Source organism: Mauremys mutica, chromosome 1, assembly GCF_020497125.1.
Source record: "Mauremys mutica isolate MM-2020 ecotype Southern chromosome 1, ASM2049712v1, whole genome shotgun sequence".
Classification (NCBI taxonomy): domain Eukaryota; kingdom Metazoa; phylum Chordata; order Testudines; family Geoemydidae; genus Mauremys; species Mauremys mutica.
The window spans coordinates 307,829,325-307,850,195 of record NC_059072.1 but is presented as its reverse complement, the minus strand read 5'-3'; positions in this window follow the sequence as shown (position 1 = coordinate 307,850,195).

Genomic DNA, 20,871 nt, shown 5'->3' with positions numbered 1-20,871 from the left:
TGGAACACATCCAAAGCTTAGATGGGTCATTCAGTCCTTTGTTCAGAGCTTCAGTTTGTACAAAAGTTGCTTCTGAGTTAAGAAGCAGGAATGAAGACAAAATAGAGATGATGCAGCTGCTCTCTATAGTCCTTTTGCCATGTATCTAGTACTTCCTTTGTTCCAAACACAATCTCATAGCACATGGCATGGAAAACCCTTGTAGTCCCTTGCCCATAGGCATGCCCCTACAAGTCCTGCTGACTCATAAGGTCTATCTTTAGCTTTTCAAAGGGTTCATTGTACAGCTGATGACCCTTAACGGGCCATCGAACAGGCTAGGCAGTGCTGATGCCAATCTGTCTGGGGGAGTCCTCCAGAAACACAGCACAAGTTTGGAAATACAGATATACCATACGTATCTATAACATACAATATAAAGGTGATACAAACATATAAACAAGATTATCATACTTGGCAAATCATAACATTTTTGCAGATACCTCACACAACATTTCAGATTCCTTGCAATTTTATATTGGTATCAACAATATCATAAAGTGTCTCACAATTCCATACAGCATCAAAATGGCAATACATTTTTTTACTAAAATTTGTCTGAATTAAAAAATAACAATAAGAGCACTGGCATGCAGATCAGCAACCGTTTGAACATTGAAAGAACAGTCATAAATCAATACCACAACTAGTAATAAAACAAAGTGCAGAAACCAAATGTTGAACAGGGCACTTGTTTGCACTGATTTTGCATGTCACCTGGCATGCTCTCCTTTCCCTTTCTTGTGTGTTTAGCATGCACTGGGTCACCCTTGTCCACATGCTTGTTGGCACCCACAAAAAATTCTAATAGATTGGTTAGGCATGATTTCCCTTTTAAAAAAAACAACGTGTTGACTCTTTACCAACATATCATGTTCATCTATGTGTCTGATAATTCTGTTCTTTACTATAGTTTCAACCAATTTTCTCAGTACTGAAGTTAGGCTTACTAGCCTGTAATTGTGGGGGTTGCCTCTGGAGCCTCTTTTTTTTTTTTTAAATGGCATCAGATTAGCGATCTTCCAGTCATCTGGTACAGAACCTGATTTAAATGGTAAGATACATACCACAGGTAGTAGTTTTGCAATTTCACATTTGAATTCCTTCAGAACTGAATACCATCTGGTCCTGGTGACTTATTACTGTTTAATTTATCAATTTGTTCCAAAACCTCCTCTAATGACAACTCTATCTGGGACAGTTCCTCAGATTTGTCAACTAAAAAGAATGGCTCAGATTTGAGAATCTCACTCACATCCTCAGCCACGAAGACTAATGCAAAGAATTCATTTAGTTTCTCCGCAATGGCCTTAGCGTCCTTGAGTGCTCCTTTAGCATCTCGATCGTCCAGTGGCCCCACTGGTTGTTTAGCAGGCTTTCTGCTTCTGATGTACTTTTAAAAAAATTTTCTTTTTGAAACTTTGGGTAGCTGTTCTTCAAATTCTTTTTTGGCCTTCCTCATTACATTTTTACATGTCACTTGCCAGAGTTTATGCTCCTTTCTATTTTCCTCAATAGAATTTCACTTCTACTTTTTAAAGTCCCAGCTGGATGTGGGCTCAAACCCTCCACTCCTGCAGGAGCCTGGGGCCCAGGCCTGAATCAGACAGAATTGTGGGTAGATGGAAAGGGGGTTTGGGCTCAAGCCCGAGTCTGAACCCCGGCTTACATTGCAGTGTAGACATACCCAGAATCTAAAATGAGATTAGAACTTGGGGCAGATGTTTATGTGCAAATCTCCCATTGAAGTCAATGGGAGCTACATGCACACACCTCAGGGGATGATAGTCTCTAATATTAGACCTTTTGTATAAAAATGTATTAAAATGTCAGCTGTGTCAGAAAGAGATACCATATGTACAATTATGGCAACATTATTATATTGATATGTATGATAATAGCGCCTAGAAGCCCCAACCGAGATCAGTGTCCTGTTGTAGTATGTCCTGCAGAAAAACACTTTGGCAGACGGTGTCTGCACTGAAGAGTTTACCATCTAAAAAACAAGACAGGCAAAGGGTCAGATAAAGGAAGCATTATCATCTCCATTTTACAGATGGGAAACAGAGGCACAGAAAGATTAAGTGCTCAAGTGTCCAAGCACACATAGGGACCCTGCGGTAGAGCTGGTACAGTAGAACCTCAGAGTTACAAACACCTTGGGAATGGAGGTTGTTCGTAACTCTGAAATGTTCATAATTCTGAATAAAACGTTTTGGTTGTTCTTTCAACAGTTTACATTGAATCATAGAATATTAGGGTTGGAAGGGAAGCTGACTTAATACAGCTTTGAAACTTTCCTATCCAAAAGAAAGATGCTGCTTTTAACTATCTTAATTTAAATGAAACGAGCACAAAAACAGTTTCCTTACAGGTCAAATCTTTTTTTCAAACTTTCCCTTTATTACACAGTACTGTACAGAATTTGCTTTGCTTTGCTTTTTGTCCCTGCTGCCTGATTGTGTATTTCCGGTTCCAATGAGGTGTGCAGTTGGCCAGTCAGTTCATAACTCTGGTGTTCGTAACTCTGAGGTTCTACTGTAATTGAAGCTGGAGCTCCTGAGATCCAATCCTGTGGCTTCACCAAATCACCACATAGCCACCTTTCCTCTAAAAAGTCATACTCCCCTGTATTTCACAATTTGTACTGCATGCCACACATCATGTTACAAGAAATCAGTACAGAGATTTTGACAACTTCTTATCAACAGGTATAGTTACTCAATTATTTTCTTTACCACATTAAAGCTAGCCAGCCTGTATTGATCTTCTCATGGGAGACCTGATTTCAGAAGCATACGTCAGCTACTAGAATCAGAGCTAGGTGCAGCTGGAATATTTAGGGTCCATCAGACATCTATGAAAAGTAGATAGCAGCTTTTTTGAGACCATAATACTGAGCCTAATAGCTAGAGCTGGTCAGAAAAAAAAATCCTCTCACAGAAAATTTCAACTTTTTGGCAAAAAATATGAAACACAAAATTTTCATCTGAAAACTGGAAAATGGTTCTTTAGGAATGCTGCCATTCTGTCTCACAGGAGTTTGTTTTACTTTGGGTGCCTCCTGCCCCCTCTCTCTTTCTGGGCTGCACTCCCTTCCTGGACTACATCTCCTAGGATCCACCACAGTTTTCCCCCTCTTGCTGAGCCACACAGAGCATCATCGGAGTCCCTGGCCATGACGCATCATGGGAAATGTAGTCTGTCTGCTGAACCTGGCCCATGGAGGAGAATAGGGATATGAGGCATCACAGTGGCAAATACTTTGTTTAGTCAAAATCCCGATTTTCACTTTAAAAACAGTTTTGATGGAAAATTTTGACTAGCCCTACAACTAACATTTATCCATCGTCTTTTTCACAATGCAGTGCTATAGTGTCTTTCTCCTAGCATTTCAGAGCATTTTAAAAATATTAAGAGCAAGAGTTAGACTGTGACTGGCTCACATGCGGGCGTGAAAGGAGACGTTCAGCCTTTGCATCCCCTTGCAGCAGCCGTGTGTGCTCCTAAACACAGGGCAGGTTCCATGCTGGTGACCCTGGGATGCAAGGCACACCAAATGGGAAAGGCACCGGTGAGAAGGAAGGCGATGATCCTACACCTCTGCCTCAGCACTGATGAGTAGAGTATTGACTCATCATTAGCTTGCTGCATGCTCCATTGTACATGTGGGAGCTCCAGGAAGCACAATACCTCCTAGTGCTGTCTCCCTGGGGCAGTGCACCTCCACCTTGCCCCCAGCACAGGGTATTGTTAAAAAACCAGAAACAAATACACTATACAGTCCTAATGACATAAGCCTCGGCGTACCTTTTCCAGAACTCTGTTTTGTACAACACTGATTACCCTTATTAACTGAGGCACAGTAAAGTTAAGTGTTATTCCCACGGTCATATAGTTAGTCTGTGGCAGATCCAGGAATAGAATCCAGATCTCCTGGTTCCCAGTGTCTTACTCTAAATGCATTGACCTGCCCACTACATAAATCCGGGCACAGAACACCAAAACAAGTTCTCCAAAGACTTCAATTAGCTACAAATAATGACAATCCCCAAAAGAGCTCTCTAGTTTTATTACATTTTCATGCACTGACTAATGTGACTTGCACACATTGTATCATTTCTCACATAAGAATTTTCCCCTAGCTTCCTAGCTGCAGCTTCTGCAGCATGAGGAATGAAGTGCTGGACTCTTACACTCGGTTTGCTCATTCCATTTGATGGGGAAAACATATGCCATTAAAGGTATACCATCTGATAACCATTGGTGTACATGACAACGATGCTATACACTCCATCCAGAGCCAGTTCATTATGGTTCTGTAACACCATTAGAAGTTTGGGGGATTGTTTTTTAAAGAAAGTCTTGCAAGAAATGCTACAGCCTAGACCTAGGCTAGTCAAAGCTTTTGTAAAACAGGTTTAGAGCAATTCATTTTAGCTGTGCATGACTTGCCTAGTGTAGCCCCACTGTCCAACAAACTCACGCATAGCCATTTCACAGACCCACACATCAGGGTCACTTTCAGAGCAACGTGCTGCCAGATGGTCCAAACTTGCAAAAGTGACTAAGGATCCTGGGTGTCCAACCCGAGGCACCATCTAAGGCTTAAAGGGACCTGATTTTCAGCATATAAAGTGTACATCATCTCAGTATCTCAAGTTGGGCACCCAAAAAGTGAAGCACCCAAAATCATTAGTTGCTTTTGAAAGCTGAGGCCAGATCACAGCGTTCTCCTGATCCTATGCTAAAGTTGCCCTTGCTTGTTTGCTGTAAGAATTGCAAGGGACGGCTTCTGGTTTCACACCAAGCAAAAAGGGAGGATCATACATGTAGAACCACCTAAGTATCCCTTTATGCAGCAGTTTGCTGTGGCAGAGCTTCTGTATCATATGTGTCAATAATGTCCTTTCATTTCCATTCTAGTTCTTTAACACTTTTGTCACTCTCCAGGACGAAATGGGATAGGGTTGGTGACAGAATTAGAACAACACACTGGAGGGCAGATTCTACCTCGTCCCAGAGTGCACAGGTCACAAGGAACCTGAGCCCCTGTACAATGGGAATTCTTGTGCTCAGATAGTTACTGTATTCATCAGCATTAGCCTGTGCAAAGGGAACAGATTGAGCAGGCACAGTGCAAGCAAACAAATAGCCAGATAAACCTGGAGGGAGAAGAAATAGAGAAAAGGAGGGAGGGACTGAAAGAGGATATGTGGAAAGGACGTTAAGCACAAGGAAAGAAAAGGGAACAAGGAAGATGAGGACAGAGGGTGCGAGAGGAAAATTCTGTGGCCAAAGTTAGGCAGGCGGTCAGACTAGATTATAATAATGTTTCCTTCTGTCCTCAAAACCCATGAATCTGTTAAACACAGGGGAAGGAAGGAAGAACAGGAGAAAGGGAGAGATGGAGAAAGCGTCTGACTAAGGGAAGAGAAAATAAAAGGAGAGTAAAGAAATTCCACAGGAGAGAAAAAGTAGGAACTGGACACATCGAGTAGAGGAACAGGGAAATGAGCTGGAAAGGGAGGAAATGAGTGTCTTACAGAGAAAGTACACATAAAAGCCAAAGGGTCTCAGCAGAAATGAACTATACATCCTAAGAAAGCATAAAATATAGAAAAGGCAGACTAGGGACATTTAGGCACTGGAAGGAAAAATACAGCATGCTATGCAATAGCAGAAAAGAAAAGTGGAGTGATGGCAGGGAAAGAGAAGGAACCCCAAGAGCAGTAGAGATATAGTGAGCAAGATTTTTCCAACCAGCCTATAGAGTATACATATGTATGTACATTTGGAGGTGCACACACTAATGGGCAATTGGGTAAGCAAAAATCTACACATCATTTCTATGTGCAAATGAGGGTCAGGCATGTGCAAATACATATGTGCACAATACTTCAGTGTGAAAGTTTGGAGGCTGATATTTATGCTAGTAAATCTCAATACTTTTAATATATTAAATAATTCAATACCAAAACATTAAATGCATAAATATATGATTTTTATGCTTAGAAGACATCAGGAAACTTGACTGGGTAAAACAAAGGGTATTGTTCAGCTTAAATCTGGATGGCAGAGTGTACCAGGAGTCCATTGTTCCTATCCATGGTGGAGACAGTATTCACCAGAGCAGGTTGGGAATTATCCATTGGAATGATTTTCTGACAGAAATGTAGTTGCTGCAAAATTGAACCTTTCCATGGAAAAGTTTTGATTTTGCCAAAAAATTTCAATTTTCTGTCAGGAAAACCTAAATGAAATATTTCATTTTGGGTCATTTTGACCTGATTTAGAATATTTGATTTTCCAAACTGACCTAAAACATTTACTTTCAGATCAGTTCAACAAAACATTAAACTGCATTTCCCTCTCAGTGCATTGCCTTATGGGAGTTGTATTTAGGTCCCCATTCCCTCCTGAGGGCTGGGCTTCCTGGAAGGCTATATCTCCCATGATGCAACGCAGATTTCCCTCTGGGTTGTGTGGTGCATTATGGGAATTACATGACTCTGGGCGTCAAGTATCAGAGGGGTAGCCGTGTTAGTCTGGATCTGTAAAAGCAGCAAAGAATCCTGTGGCACCTTATAGACTAACAGACGTTTGGGAGCATGAGCTTTCGTGGGTGAATACCCACTTCGTTGGATGCAAGTGGGTATTTGCATCCGACGAAGTGGGTATTCACCCACGAAAGCTCATGCTCCCAAATGTCTGTTAGTTTATAAGGTGCTACAGGATTCTTTGCTGCTTTTACATGACTCTGGGTGCATTTTCTGAGATGCAGTCTGGCCAGGGAGCCTGGCCTATAGGGATAAATGAAGGAAGTCAGGCTCCCAAACTATAGCTCTCTTTAGGCAATGTACCACTATGAAAAAATGCAGTTAATACTGAACTGACTCAAAATAAAGAATTTTGGGTCAGTACAATAGACCAAAACAAACTATTTTGATTAGCAATGGCAAAACAAAACATTTTTATATTTCCTAATCAAATTTTTTCAGAATTTCCAATCGGCAAAAATTTTAATTTTCAACTTTTTGTCCCAACTTTGGATGAAAACAAATGTTGAAATGTCAGAATTCCCACAGGATGGCAATTCCAAATTTCACTCTTCTATATGATTACCTAGGTAGCAGAAAATTGATAAATGAAAATATAACTTACCTAACCTGTCATGTACAAAGCCAAGCACTTAAGAGCATGGAAAGTTAAGGATGTTGTAAATCTTATATCACCTAAATAATTTTATTGATTCTAAATATATTTTTTTAGATTTAGAATAAAGAAAATGTATCCATACACAGGCTCTGAGCACACTGTCAATTATTTAAAATTACAAAACCAAGGTGCAGTACAATCAGTTCATCCCTTCATCTAAGCAGGAGCACCTAACTACTAACACCCTAGCACCTCTCCTCAAACACCCCAGCACCTCTCCTCAAAAGAAAGGTGAAACAAATGGGCCTGAAAGTTGACAAATCCAGACTATTTCAGATGGAAGGAGGGTATTCCTGGAGCAAAGATTTACGACATCCTTAACTTTCCACACTCTTAAGAGCTTGGCTTTGTACATGACAGGTTAGGCAAGTTATACTGTCACTTGCCAATCTTGTCTGGTTTTTGAAACCATATTTTTTGTTTTGGGAATTGTAATGAAAATTTCTTAGGCCCTGATCCAACAATGAGATCCACGAGTGTGGACCCCTGCACACTCTCACTGACTCGAACTAGTGTATCCTAATGCAGGAATGAGGCTTTAGTTCCTGTTAGCCATGGCAAGTTCTTAATTAATGTTACAATGGACAGGACAATACCAGTTAGGGGTGGCTGAACATTGGGAAAAAATGTATTGAATAATTTCACAAGTTTTGCTATCATTCTCTGACTAAATTATCCAATGCATTTATGACATTCATCCAGCTACGGAGTGGGTCTAATACTGCAAAACATGTTTGTTAAATTTCTTGAACAAAATTCACTGACTAATTAATAGACTTGACTGATAAATTTACTGCTATTAGTTGACTATCTCTAAGCATAGTTGACAGAAATCTGATTGACATGGGTAATTTTGTCAACAGATTTACTGAACAAGCCTTCTTTTATTTAATAAACCAAAACCAATGGATATTAGAGAGATGCATTTATGTGCACAGTATCGCCTGATAAATATTAATGTCTTCAAAATGAGCCAGGGCAGGTCTTTGCTTTAGGGACCCAATCAAATGCCCACTGAAATCAAATGGTCTTTTCAATAATTTCAGTGGGCATTAGATCAGGCCCTAAAAACTCTCAGGGCTCAATAAATGAGTGTCTAGAGGCTTTTCCAATTATTATGACAAAACTTTCTTTTAAATAAATTTTACTTTCAGGAAAGCTCCATAGCATGTTACCATCAGATGATACATATTTGGCTGCATACAAATCCTTCCACACCAAAGAGAAACCTTCTTATACACTGGAAGCCATAACTGAGTTTGTATTGTAAAGGTACATATGGAAATTAATAGCTTAGAATAGAAATGTGTTGGGTGAGTTATTGAACAAGGTAATCCCGTCCTCCTGACCCATGAGCCACCACATGCTGTAGGTTCTTCCTTAACCTTATTCTAATGTGTTTTCCTTAAGGCTCTTTTCCACTTCCTTGTTTTATGAAAATAAAGTGACATTAGTTTGTTTCAGCATTAACAGATGTTGCTAAGATTTTTTTGTATTTTCTTTTTTCCCCCCAAGTATCCTATATCTCTTTCTCTTTCACAGAAGAATTTAGGAGCCTTTTTCAGTGAAGAAACAGATAGGTTTATTTAATTATCATAAGGGTGTGTAGTAAAGCTAACAACTGTTACATTATTGCAGCCACTATATGTTTATATATTTAAGAGAAAGTTGTTCTGCATGTCACTGATCCACGTAGCTGGCAGAGATCCTATTGTGGGACACAGGAATAGTACAGCAGGTCTTTGAAGAATAAAAGGTCAGAGAAACCGAGACAATCACTAGTTTATCACTAACTGACCAAACTGGAGATTCAGGAGCAGAGTGATAAGCAACAACAGATAATTATTAACTATTGCTATTAAGTATTTGTTTCCACTAGCAACCGCACTGAGGTAGGTGCTTTCCCAACAAAAGAGAAGGTGTGATAGCTCTCCCAGGAAGTAGCCAGGTAAAAGACAGTGGAGCTGCACACATTTCAATCTGAGTCTCTATTAGTGATGGACAAGTTTCAAAAGCTTGACAGGTTGAATTAAATTCCAATAAGCATTTGGAATGTTTGACTGTTTTTCTGAAAGCATGGTGAGTGCAACATCAAAGAACTTCCCAAGTAGGATCTGATCCACAGCCCAGTCAGGTCATTGAAAAATCTCATACCAACTTCAGTGGGCTTTGGTTCGGGACCCTAGAGACAGGGGAATATTACAAAGTATATTCAGTGAATATTGCTCAAGGTTTTTAAGTGGATTCTTCTTTAAACCCCTAGTCCCTCAGAGCTTCTTTCTCAAAGCTACCATCACCAGCTGCTGCCCAGGGCACAGGAGGTAAGTCAGGATCTTTCCCACCCAGCATCTCCTGGTCCATAAAGAGACTTGCCAGGAGCACTGGCCCCAGTAATATAAATACATATGTAACCCACATTTAGGCAGTATGCCTTTCTGTCCCTCCTACCGGGGCTAGCTCACAGAGACGTTTTTGAGTCCGCTAGCAGCTTTGGGATAATAGACCTGAGTCTCTTTGCTCAGGGGCTTGTTGTTTTAGATCCAGAGGTCCCACGTTCAATCCCTGTGGCCCAATGCACCTGTGTGTCCACTCTGGACTGTCAGGTCAGCAGGGAGGGAATTTATGGGAATAGCACTTTCCTGTTTATCAGATTCAACATACTGTGTTAAATTTACAAAGGCTATATGAGCTTGTGGTTATGGAAATGCATTTAATAGGAAAATTAGTTTACCTAACTCTTTAAAGTATGTCCCTGACTTGGGCCTTCTTCTGTAAGGTGCACTGCACCCTCAACTTGCATTAACTTCCGAGAGAGCTGTAAGGAGTAGTTGGAACAGAAGTGTAGGAAATCTGTAGCAACCTAATTAATTAACTAGTGGGTACAGTGCTTTCAACATATAAAGCATGATGAAAAATGCCAAGTATTATTAATTACAAAAGAGATGCAAAATACGCATTGACAATTATCCCTTGCCGTGGTAAAATCATGACAAATTTAGCAGCAAATGGGCCATATTTTCTCTGACGTTACACCCCATTCAATTCCACTGCATTCAGTGGGACTGACAGATTTATGGCAGAGCAGAATTTGGCCCATTGACTGCAGCAGTCTGAACACAGTTATGATATGCTGTAAAATAGAGTATTTGTGAAGAGCAGACCGAGCTGAAGCATATTCTCATTAGTGAACGAGTGCTGGCATTCTTTTATCCAAACAAAGAACTAGTGTCTACTGGAGGGATGGCCTCAGGCAGTATTCCTTTAGGAGAACAGAGGCACTTGGTTTGTTCTAACATACGTTGTAAGAGCACAGACAGACCAAGCAAAAAAGATAGTCTATCTGAAAGACTATTTAGGCCTGTTTTGTGGATAGGACCAGAGGGCTAGAACATATAGATTACACATTGGTTACTGAAATAGAAACCAATTGGAATCTTTTAACAACAGTAGCAAAAAAGAACCTGAAAGACATATTTCCTATGAGTTCTCTCATGTGACCTCTCACCAAAAAAAAAAAAGATTCACATCTGACCTTAAGGCTCAAAAAGTGGATGGAAATGCATTCTCTCATTTAATCCTAAATGGGGGGGAACTTTAACGCTCTAGCGGTTTCATACGGCAGCTACCAACACTTTCAGTAGCAACGCAGCTGAAGAGAGGCATGGAAGAAACAAGAAACCTTCAGGGTAGTTCTTAGTGTGTTTCTAGTTAAGAATAAAATTATTCAAAAATAAATGTGGCTACTTCCATGTCTGTAAGCACTAAACAGCAAGAATTTTCTCTGAGAAACTTTATTCCTCATAGGAAATGCACTGAGGCGTGCCCCTAAGGCTACATTTCCCCCCCTTTTACTCTTGCTCCAGCTCTGGCAGCAAGGAACATTGCCAGCAACCAAGGAGCACCCATGTTTCCTACATTTATCTTGAACTCCTCTTAACAGCATTTGACTGTGAGCCATTAACTGTTTGACTGGATTCTAAGCAGAGCACTACAATATGACATCACTTTTGGTATATACTGTTCTGTTTGATTGTTGGTCTTTGCATCCAAATGGAAGTACTGGGTACACTGTTCAGCCATCATTCCCAGGTTATGACCTATTCTCTCTTGCTTTATTATTATTATGCTTTATTAGCTTCAGTTCATCTGCAAATTTGACACCATCAGCTCAGGATTAAACAAAGACTGTGAATGGCTTGCCAACTACAGAACCAGTTTCTCCTCCCTTGGTTTTCACACCTCAACTGCTAGAACAGGGCCTCATCCTCCCTGATTGAACTAACCTCGTTATCTCTAGCTTGCTTCTTGCTTGCATATATATACCTGCCCCTGGAAATTTCCACTACTTGCATCCGACGAAGTGGGTATTCACCCACGAAAGCTCATGCTCCAAAACGTCTGTTAGTCTAAAAGGTGCCACAGGATTCTTTGCTGCTTTTATCTTCCTCGGGCTTATCACAGAATTTAAGGTGGGTGTGCAAAGATGCAGGTGAGAATTGGTCATCTTATTCACTCTCAACCACCTCTTGTTAAGAATGTAGCCACTTGTTTCATTACAAATCCTTTGTGAACCAATCATAGGGCCTGATCCTACGAACAGGTGGGCACACAAGTAGCTTTCCACAGAAGTAGTTCCACTGAAGTCAACCCAACTACTCACGTGTTTAAAGTTAGGCATGAGTGATTGCAGGCTGGGGGTCCCAGTTGTCTCTGAAAGCAATTGTCAATTAGTTTGTACAAATTATTTTCAAACTCTAGGTTGTTTGCAAACTGTTCACTTTGTATGGTTGGTTTCCCAATTCACATGGCTTTGATTCTGCTCTCTGATTGGATGACTGAAATATTTTAAACAGGAAACTAACAAATAATAAATAACGCTCCTTGGTAAGAATTTGTGGACAAATAATCATTCATACTCAAAGTTTGGAAAACCAAAAGATCAATTAACTTTTTTGCGAATACCCGCCAATGGTCCAGCTACTCATGAACAACAATCAGTGACCCCACAAGGAAACCATATTCAGTGCTTTTATTTGGAAAAATATGAATCAAGGCTGTTGGGTTTTTTTAACAGTATCCAGTCAGCTCTAATTCAGACACAAAAATTGTCTCCTCTAACCCTTAATTATAACAGCTATTAAGATACATCCTACTCTGCTGTGATACTGGGATCCCACCAAGAGACTGTTTAACCACATGCATAAGAGTGTAAGTGTATCTTTTTTTATCTATTCTTAACTAGACAATTCAACATCCCATAATAATATACCGTCACCTTGGACTTGAAATTAGAGTGATTGCAAAGTGTTCTACTAAGTGCAACATTTGTAATTTTGGATAATTAATGCAGTAACGCTGTTCTTTTATTATACAGCTCGTAAAACTGGAATGATATGAAGAAAATTAGCATAGCTTTAGTGAAAGACTGTCATCCTCATGTTCATGAAGCATTCCATGTCTTTTGATCATGACTTGAAACTTCTGCAAGCTAAGACCTGTTATATATATTACTGTTTGTTTTCTACAAATTATAGCGTTATCTGAAAAACTGAACAAGGATAAACGCACCTTTCAGAAACCAGTGGCATTTTTAGCCTGTAAAACGTTAACTCTGCTCATTTGTGTGTATGCATTACAACTCAGTTTTTAATGACATGATCATGTACTGTTTTCCACTGGACACCTGCCTATTTCATGGCACATGCTGGACAGAGAATGAGACAGTTCTTTAATGAATCTGTCTGGATTGCAGAGCACCCCTTTCCTGATTTACTGCAGAAGTTGAATGGTTTGCAGTGAATGAGCCAGGGGTCTGCTGTAGGAGGAAGAATGATTTTGTGGTTAAGGCACTGGACCAGGCCCTAAGAAATCTGTGGCAGGAGGAGGAAAAAAATCCATACTTCCTATGTGACCTCAGGCAAGTTATTGACTCACTCTGCCTCAGTTTCCCCATTTGTAAAATGAGGACAACACTTTCTGACATCACTGGGAGGTTATAAAATGCTCAGAGTCTATGGAAGCGAGTTTCATTAAAAATATCCTTATTCAGTACATGTGTTAGATGGTGTGTAATCAGTAAGAACTAGAGCCGCACACTGAATGATGAGAATGAAAAGAAATATTGACCAGCTGTCTTATTCGCTGAGCACTGTCCATTCAATTTACTGCATGAGGCCAGGATCATGTGAAAAAATAAATAGGATGTGATCATGTATTAAAGACTGTAATTTCATGCAAACACTCCTGGGATGGGGGAAGATCACTATGAAAGTGGGTTGGGGGCAGAGGGACAGGAAGGGGAGCTACTGAGACGGGGGGGGGGTTCCTACAACCACTCCTACAGTATTTTCTTGATGACTTATGCCTGGTGCATGTGCTCCCCAATGCAGCCTCAGCAGCTGGCACACTATGCACCGATGCCCCGCTTCCCCAGTGCCCTGTCCCGTTCCCCACTCTAACCCAATCCACCTGGGCCAGGTGTCACTGCTGGGACCCTTGGTGGTTGGAAGAGGGGAGCAGGCTGGGCAAAGGAGCCTGCTTGCTCCCTGGCAGTCTGCCTGATCTTGTGTGCCACAACAGTAACCACTCCAGCTCCTCCCCTGGGTCCCGCTCTCGTCTTCACTCCCCCCACGCATGCTTGTGGGGGCAAAACATAGCCAAATCCTGCTCTCACCTCTGCAAGATGCTGCGGGGTGGGGGGAGAAGATACATAGATCTTCCCCTCGGATATTTCCATTGGAGGGTGGCACAAGCTGGAGGGTATCATGAGTACCCAAATAGCCACTCTTTGCTTGAGGCCTTGGGAGTTGTCTGTACTTTATTAAAACCATCTCAGATAGATACACGTCAAATCAAGATAGGCTCCTGTAACCACGCTAGTCAATCCAGACAGCTTAATCCGTTACTTAATGCATTACTCAGATTTCAGGAACAGGAGGTATGTGATCTAGAGTCAAGTTTTGTTATGCTTGGATGAAAATAATTATACTAATAAAAGCACTTGGGAACTGCACCTGTGACAGAAGATTCACTATTTTGAACATGATGAATGTCCAAATGTTTTCTAACAAGTAATTTAAAAAATATGTTGCTCCATTTCGTTAACCTCCTTGGCCTGACAATCATACTGATGTACTGATTGACTAACAGTCCAAAGGGAGCCAGGAGCCTTCTCCTCCCTTCTAACTGAGAAACGAAGAACAGTGACGGGAAACTGCTACAGTCACATAAAAGCATAAAGAACCCAAGGCAACTCATTAGAAATTGGCACAGTCAGGCAGAACCCAAATGACAGCTGCCTTCGTTAAGACAAGGCAAATCATTCCCAATATGTTGTGGTCATATTGGTCTGCCATTCTAGAAAAAAAAATAAATCTGTATTTGGATCTTTTGAAGTTAATTTCAGGATTATTTACCAATTTGCTGGGCTGCAAGTTTTATTTGTTACTCACCAAGAAAAGTTTCCCCAGGGATGGAAGTGCCTTGGAACTAAAGAAAACACATTTTTAAATAATGAAATATTTCTCTAGTGTGAGCAGGAGCCTTTGTCCCTCCTTGCCCCCTCCCTGTTTGTAACTGAAGTCACTGCTCTTGTGGAAGGGATGTCTGGTCTTTTCTGAGACCAGGGTAAATGTTACCATGCAAAGCTCTGTGCTCTGCTGCCTTCACCCTGTCGAGGTCTGTCTTCACGAGAACAGTGAACTGCCATAAGCAAAGATTGTGTGCAGTGTTGTAGCCCTGTTAGTCCCAGGATATTAGGAAGACACGGTGGGTGAGGTAATATCAAGGTGAAGTCGCCCGTTAACACCCCTGCAGTCACAGGGAGGGAAGGAAGAGAGAGAGTGTGTGTGTGTGTGTGTGCGCGTGCGTGCATGTGTATGTTTGTTAGTGGGTTATATATTGTTGTAATAAGCCATAAATCCAGTGTCTCTATTCAGTCCATAATTTTTAGTGTCTAGCAAAGTTATGAATTTAAGCTTAATTTAAGCTTCTTCTTTTTTCACAAGACTCCAACGTCATGAAGTAAACGGGATGGTCAGTGCTCAGTGAAGATCAATATTTCTTTTCTTTCTCATCATTCAGTGTGTGGCTCCAGTTCTTACTGATTACACACCATCTAACCCATGCACTGAATAAGGATATTTTTAATGAAACTCATTTCCATAGAATCTGAAAAAATTGTGCATAGAACCTTTTCTTCTATAGTGGGACCAGAAAGTCCCCGGTGGCCCCAATACTTCCCCAACACACCCTTTAAATGATAGTGTGTGTAAAGGGACAATCTCAAATCCCCATCCTATGGCTTGATTCTCCTCTCACTTACATCCATGTAGGTCAGTAGTAACTCTATCATACAGTTCATTTGGTGTAAAACTGGCATATATGAGAGGGAAATCTGGGCCCTTAGTGAATTTAAGCCTGGCCCATTGTCCTCTAGGATGCCTAAGTTCCACATAATGCTGAAAAGCCAGGGTGCAATGGCACAGTGAGACGGGAGCAGCATTTCTGCTATAGAATGGAGGAGGTGGGGAAGTCCACCTGCCTCCCTCTCCAGCAGATAGAGAGAGGCAAGTTTTAGAGAGATGGGCCTGCTAATCAGTCTTCCTAAAAGTAGAAGAGTGAGGCATCCGGTCACCATGCCGAAGAAACCAGTGTTGTTAAGGATAGAAGGCCACTTGCTCTCTTCTCTTATCCAGAGAAGAAAACTAACGGTAAAAGGGGGACCCGTAGCCAGCTGTGGGGAGCATCACAGGACCTGTGCGGGAGCAGAGAAATGGTTGGACTTTCCTATCCCCTTTTGGAAAGAGATTGATGGAGGCAGGAGAGGCTCAATACAGAATTTCAGCACTTCCCAGCCAGAAACCAAAACCTTTATCTTCACAGAAGCTCAAAAATGGCTCAGTTTAAATTATAAAAATGGACCAAGATCAGAGAGATTTCTTATTTCATCTGAGCTGTTTTGCTCATCAGTATTATAAAGATGATGTTAAAAAAAAAGTGAACGGTACAGAGTTTAAGCATAGAAGTTTCTGGTTATCAGGGAATAACATACAGATTATCGAGGATGCAAAGTTTAGGTTTAAGATCGGGTGGCATAAGGAATACATAATCTGCAATATCCCCGATTGGGGGTAAAAGGTTGATGGGTCAAAGTACAGACATTGAGATATGAGGGTATGAAGTTCATAAAGTGGCTACGTTCGGATGTGGAGTGTAATGAGTGGATATGATGATGAGGATGGATTGACCCTCATTTGGTGAGATTTAATGTTCTGTTTATGGTTCCAGTTCATATGATCCAACAGAGAAAGTCTCTTGGTCCCTTTCTCGTAGTTGAAGAACGATGTCACTCTGGGTCACGCCTCCTGGTACTGTCGGTGGCCAGTGATGTGCCCTATGTAGATGTCCCTGGACCATCGGATAGTGTCTGAGACCATAGTAAAATTATCTCTTACAGGAGAAAATGAGCAATATTGAAAAGCGAGGCAGAGGAATGGCAGCACTGGAACAGACTACTAGAAGCCAAACAACAAGTTGAACTGTTTTACAGTAAGTGCCTATTTACAGCCATATGTGATAAAATGCATGCACTTGTGAAATCCTGCATACATATGTTACTTATGAGAAAGACAGCATTTTCTTAAAGGAACATACACATCAGTGTGTCATCTGACCTTCGTTCATGTTGCAGTTTTGTTAAAGAGAAAAATATGTATCACTCACCTGATATGTTTTCTTAGGTCGTAATGTTAATATTATTATAAGAGTGTCTTACAGCATCAGTATGGCTAAGCTTGTGTCAGCATTTCCATTATAACCATCCCTTCTCAGGAGTTTTTGGATGAAGCAGGATGTGCAAGAGGCTGTTTAGGGACAGAGTTTCAGCCTTAACGTTGAATTTATTTACTTCTGTTAAACCAAAGGAACATTGCCAGGCATTTAGGACCCAAATCTGACCCTGCCATTACTTAATTCCGTCTTGATACGTTTTTTGTCTTTGGGCAGCGGAGGTGATGGTGGTGGGATTTCAGCTACCTCTTGCTAAATAGAAAAAAAAATTATTGTCAAATATCATCTTTTTATCCTGAGTCTTACAATATGTAGGGTGTTTCTTAAGGCTCCTGCTCCTGGATTCATGTGATGATGGGAGAATCTCAGCTCTCATTTTAAAAAAATGAAGTTTCTGGCACTCATCATTGAAGAGTAAAACCTGACAATGTGAAAGCTAAAGGTATGTCTACACAGTGAAGAAAAACGCATGACTAGCCCATGCCAGATGACTCGGGTTCATGGGGCTTGGGCTGCGGGGCTGTTTCATTTCTGTGCAGACTTCCAGGCTTGAGCTGGAGCCTGAGTTCTGGGACCCTCCCACCCCACAGGGTCCTAGAGCCCAGGCTCCAGCCCAAGCCCAGAAGTATACACAGTAATGAAACAGCCCTGCAGCCTGATCCCCACAAGCCCGAGTCAGCTGACACAGGCCAGCCCCAGGTGTCTAGTTGCTGTGTAGACATATCCTTAAGGTTCCAACACCAGAAATCGAATAAAAGGAACCCCATATTTATTAATTTTTTAATCCAATGATTTTTTACTCAGTCTCTTGAAGTTCAGAGGACTGCCATGATTTTTGAAAGCTTGAAGTTGGCAATCTTGAAAATACCTTTAACAAACAGAAACATACATAACTTTCAGGTCCGGTCTGTACTACAACTGTAAGTGAATCAGGGGTCTCTGGGCTACAGCATCTTTAAAAGTTGTAGCATAGATAGAAAACAAACCATGTCTATGACAGTCCTAGGTTTTAATTGAAATTATGAGGACATGGTTAGGTCCCATCTACATTACAATTCTTAACCAAGTTATAATTGGCTCTCCCTGCTTCAGTTCTAACTGTACTGTAGACAGAGACTTATTCCCACTCACTATAAACATGTCACATGTGAGCCTTGAAAGGAGGTAACCTGTATGAACTGGACTGAATTCTACTGAATACTGTGTCAGGGACATTTAGTTAAAGGCAACTATTTACCAAGGATCTACTGCAAATAAATCTCTTAGTGTTCCAGAAAATAAGAATTTCTAAATAGTTCAGCTGTCAAACAACATCCAATCTGTGTCCCTTTAACCAGCGAAAGTATATGGACAGTATCATTTTAAATGGATTTAAACAAGGAAATTCAAATTTAAGGATGAAATTCTGCCCTGAACTCCACCATTATACATCCTGCCTAGGTATTATTTACAGCAAATATGTTACGTAAAGCTGCATGTTGAGACCAGCCCTACCAAAACACAAAAGGACAGTTTTGTGCTTAAAGTAACATTGTCAAGTTTGGTAAGGTCCAAAATTTGAATGACCTCATCTCTCTTGCAAAGTGCATGCAATTCTGTACATGTTGGTTTTTTCCCCTCCTAACAAATGCTTCAAAACTATTATAAGATGCAGTGCCAGCTCACTAACACGCACAAGAAACCCTATAATAACAAATTAGCATAAACATGCAGCGAGGAAGCATACTTTTTGATGTGGAAAAACATTTCAGTTTCAAACGTCCAGAACTTTAATATAAACCAGTGGTTCTCAAACTGTGGGTTGAGACCCCAAAGTGGGTCACAACCCCGTTTTAATGGGGTCGCCAGGGCTGGCTTAGGGCTGGTCTACACTAAGGGGGAAAATCGATATAAGATACGCAACTTCAGCTACGTGAATAACGTAGCTGAAGTCGAAGTATCTTATATCGATCACTTACCCGTCCTCACGGCGCGGGATCGATGTCCGGGGCTCTCCATGTCGACTCCGCCACCGCCGTTCGCGGTGGTGGAGTTCCGGAATCGATACGAGCGCGTTCGGGGATCGATATATCGCGTCTAGATGAGACGCGATATATCGATCCCTGAAAAATCGATCGCTACCCGCCGATACGGCGGGTAGTGAAGACGTAGCCTCGGACTTGCTGGGGCCCAGAGCCAAAGCCAAAGTGGAAACCCGAGGGCTTCAGCCCTGGGCAGCAGGGCTCAGGTTACAGGCCCCCCAGCCTGGGACGTGGGACTATGGTGTCTCTCCCTCCCCCTCCCCCACCCCCCACCCGAGGTAGCAGTGCTCGGGCAGGCTCAGGCTTCAGTCCCCCCTCCTGAGGTCCTGTCAGGGCCGTCCTTAGCATTTATGGGGCCCTATGCAGTATTATTAAATGGGTGTCCCTATGCCCGATGGCAGCCCAGACACGCACGTGTCCAAGATCCAAGCATTTAAGGCTAAAGATTAATATTGAGATTGTGCATCTAAAAATCTATGCAAGGATTTTTTAGAGATGTGATTTTATAATCTTCACCAACACGCTAACAAAATATTTTTTAAAGCAAATTTTAAACTAAGGTCTCCTGTAGACTAACATGTTCTGAGTAAATATTACAGTAATGCACAACTGTTTGTGTCAGTAAATTCAGAAACTGACAGTATATACCTGGCAAATGCCTGTTAAATGGCTTCATTACCACTTGAATGGCTCTTTAACAGTTTCAGTGTTGTGCTAATAGGTCTGGCAGGCTGGAGGCTTTTTCACTTTTAAGTACTAGATCCCCTCCGGAGGAAGACTCACCAGGCTGCAGCAGCCAGCTGTGGAGGGAGCCTGCAGGAAGGGTCAGAACAGGGATAGGAAGAGGAGGAAGGGTGGACGGCTCTAGGTCTTGTAGTAATTTTTGTTGTCAGAAGGGGGTCGCGGTGCAATGAAGTTTGAGAACACCGGATCCAAATAGTTAAAACAATTTCAAATGAGATGGGAAAGTTGAACCACACCCTCATAGTCGAATGTCATGGTGGTTGTGAGTATAAGGCAGACATGAAATTTTTAACAAGCTTTTTCACCCTTGCATGAACAAGTCTTTTTCTTAGTGCTATGCCATTTATTTTTGTTCCTGTTTAAAAGTGACCAGAATTTATTAGATGGAAAAATTCACTTGAAGAGAATCAGTAAAGTGATTCCACTAACGCTAACAACTAAAATGCAGGAGGGGTGGAGAATTTTAATCCTATTTCATAAAGAATTCCGTTTGAATCCTATTTGTATATATGACATACTATGTTGAGGGGTATGTTAGATTGGCTAGTTAGAGGCATTGGAGGAAAAGAGGGTTGCTACTATTTTTATGTACAAGAAGCAGATAGGTTTCAGAGTAGCAGCCGTGTTAGTCTGTATCCGCAAAAAGAACAGGAGTATTTGTGGCACCTTAAAGACTAACAAATTTATTTTAGCATGAGCAGCTCACGAAAGCTCATGCTAAAATAAATTTGTTAGTCTTTAAGGTGCCACAAATACTCCTGTTCTTTTTTGAAGAAGCAGATAGAAGAACATAAGATATTGGCAGATGTTACTCAAGAAAGGGTTTCCATGGATCTGTATAATCTATACACTTCTGGTCCAACCTGTCACATCCTGGAAAACATATTTGTTTTCACAAGCGCAACACAACCAATTCCCCAAGTTTCATGTACAGAGCTGCTGGAAAAAGAATGCATACAGTTACTGTACCTCTCATGTAATTGTTATCACATCTGACATAAGAACATAAGCCTAAACATAAGTCTGACAAGCCTAAATGTTTCTCTAATATCAGTTCTAA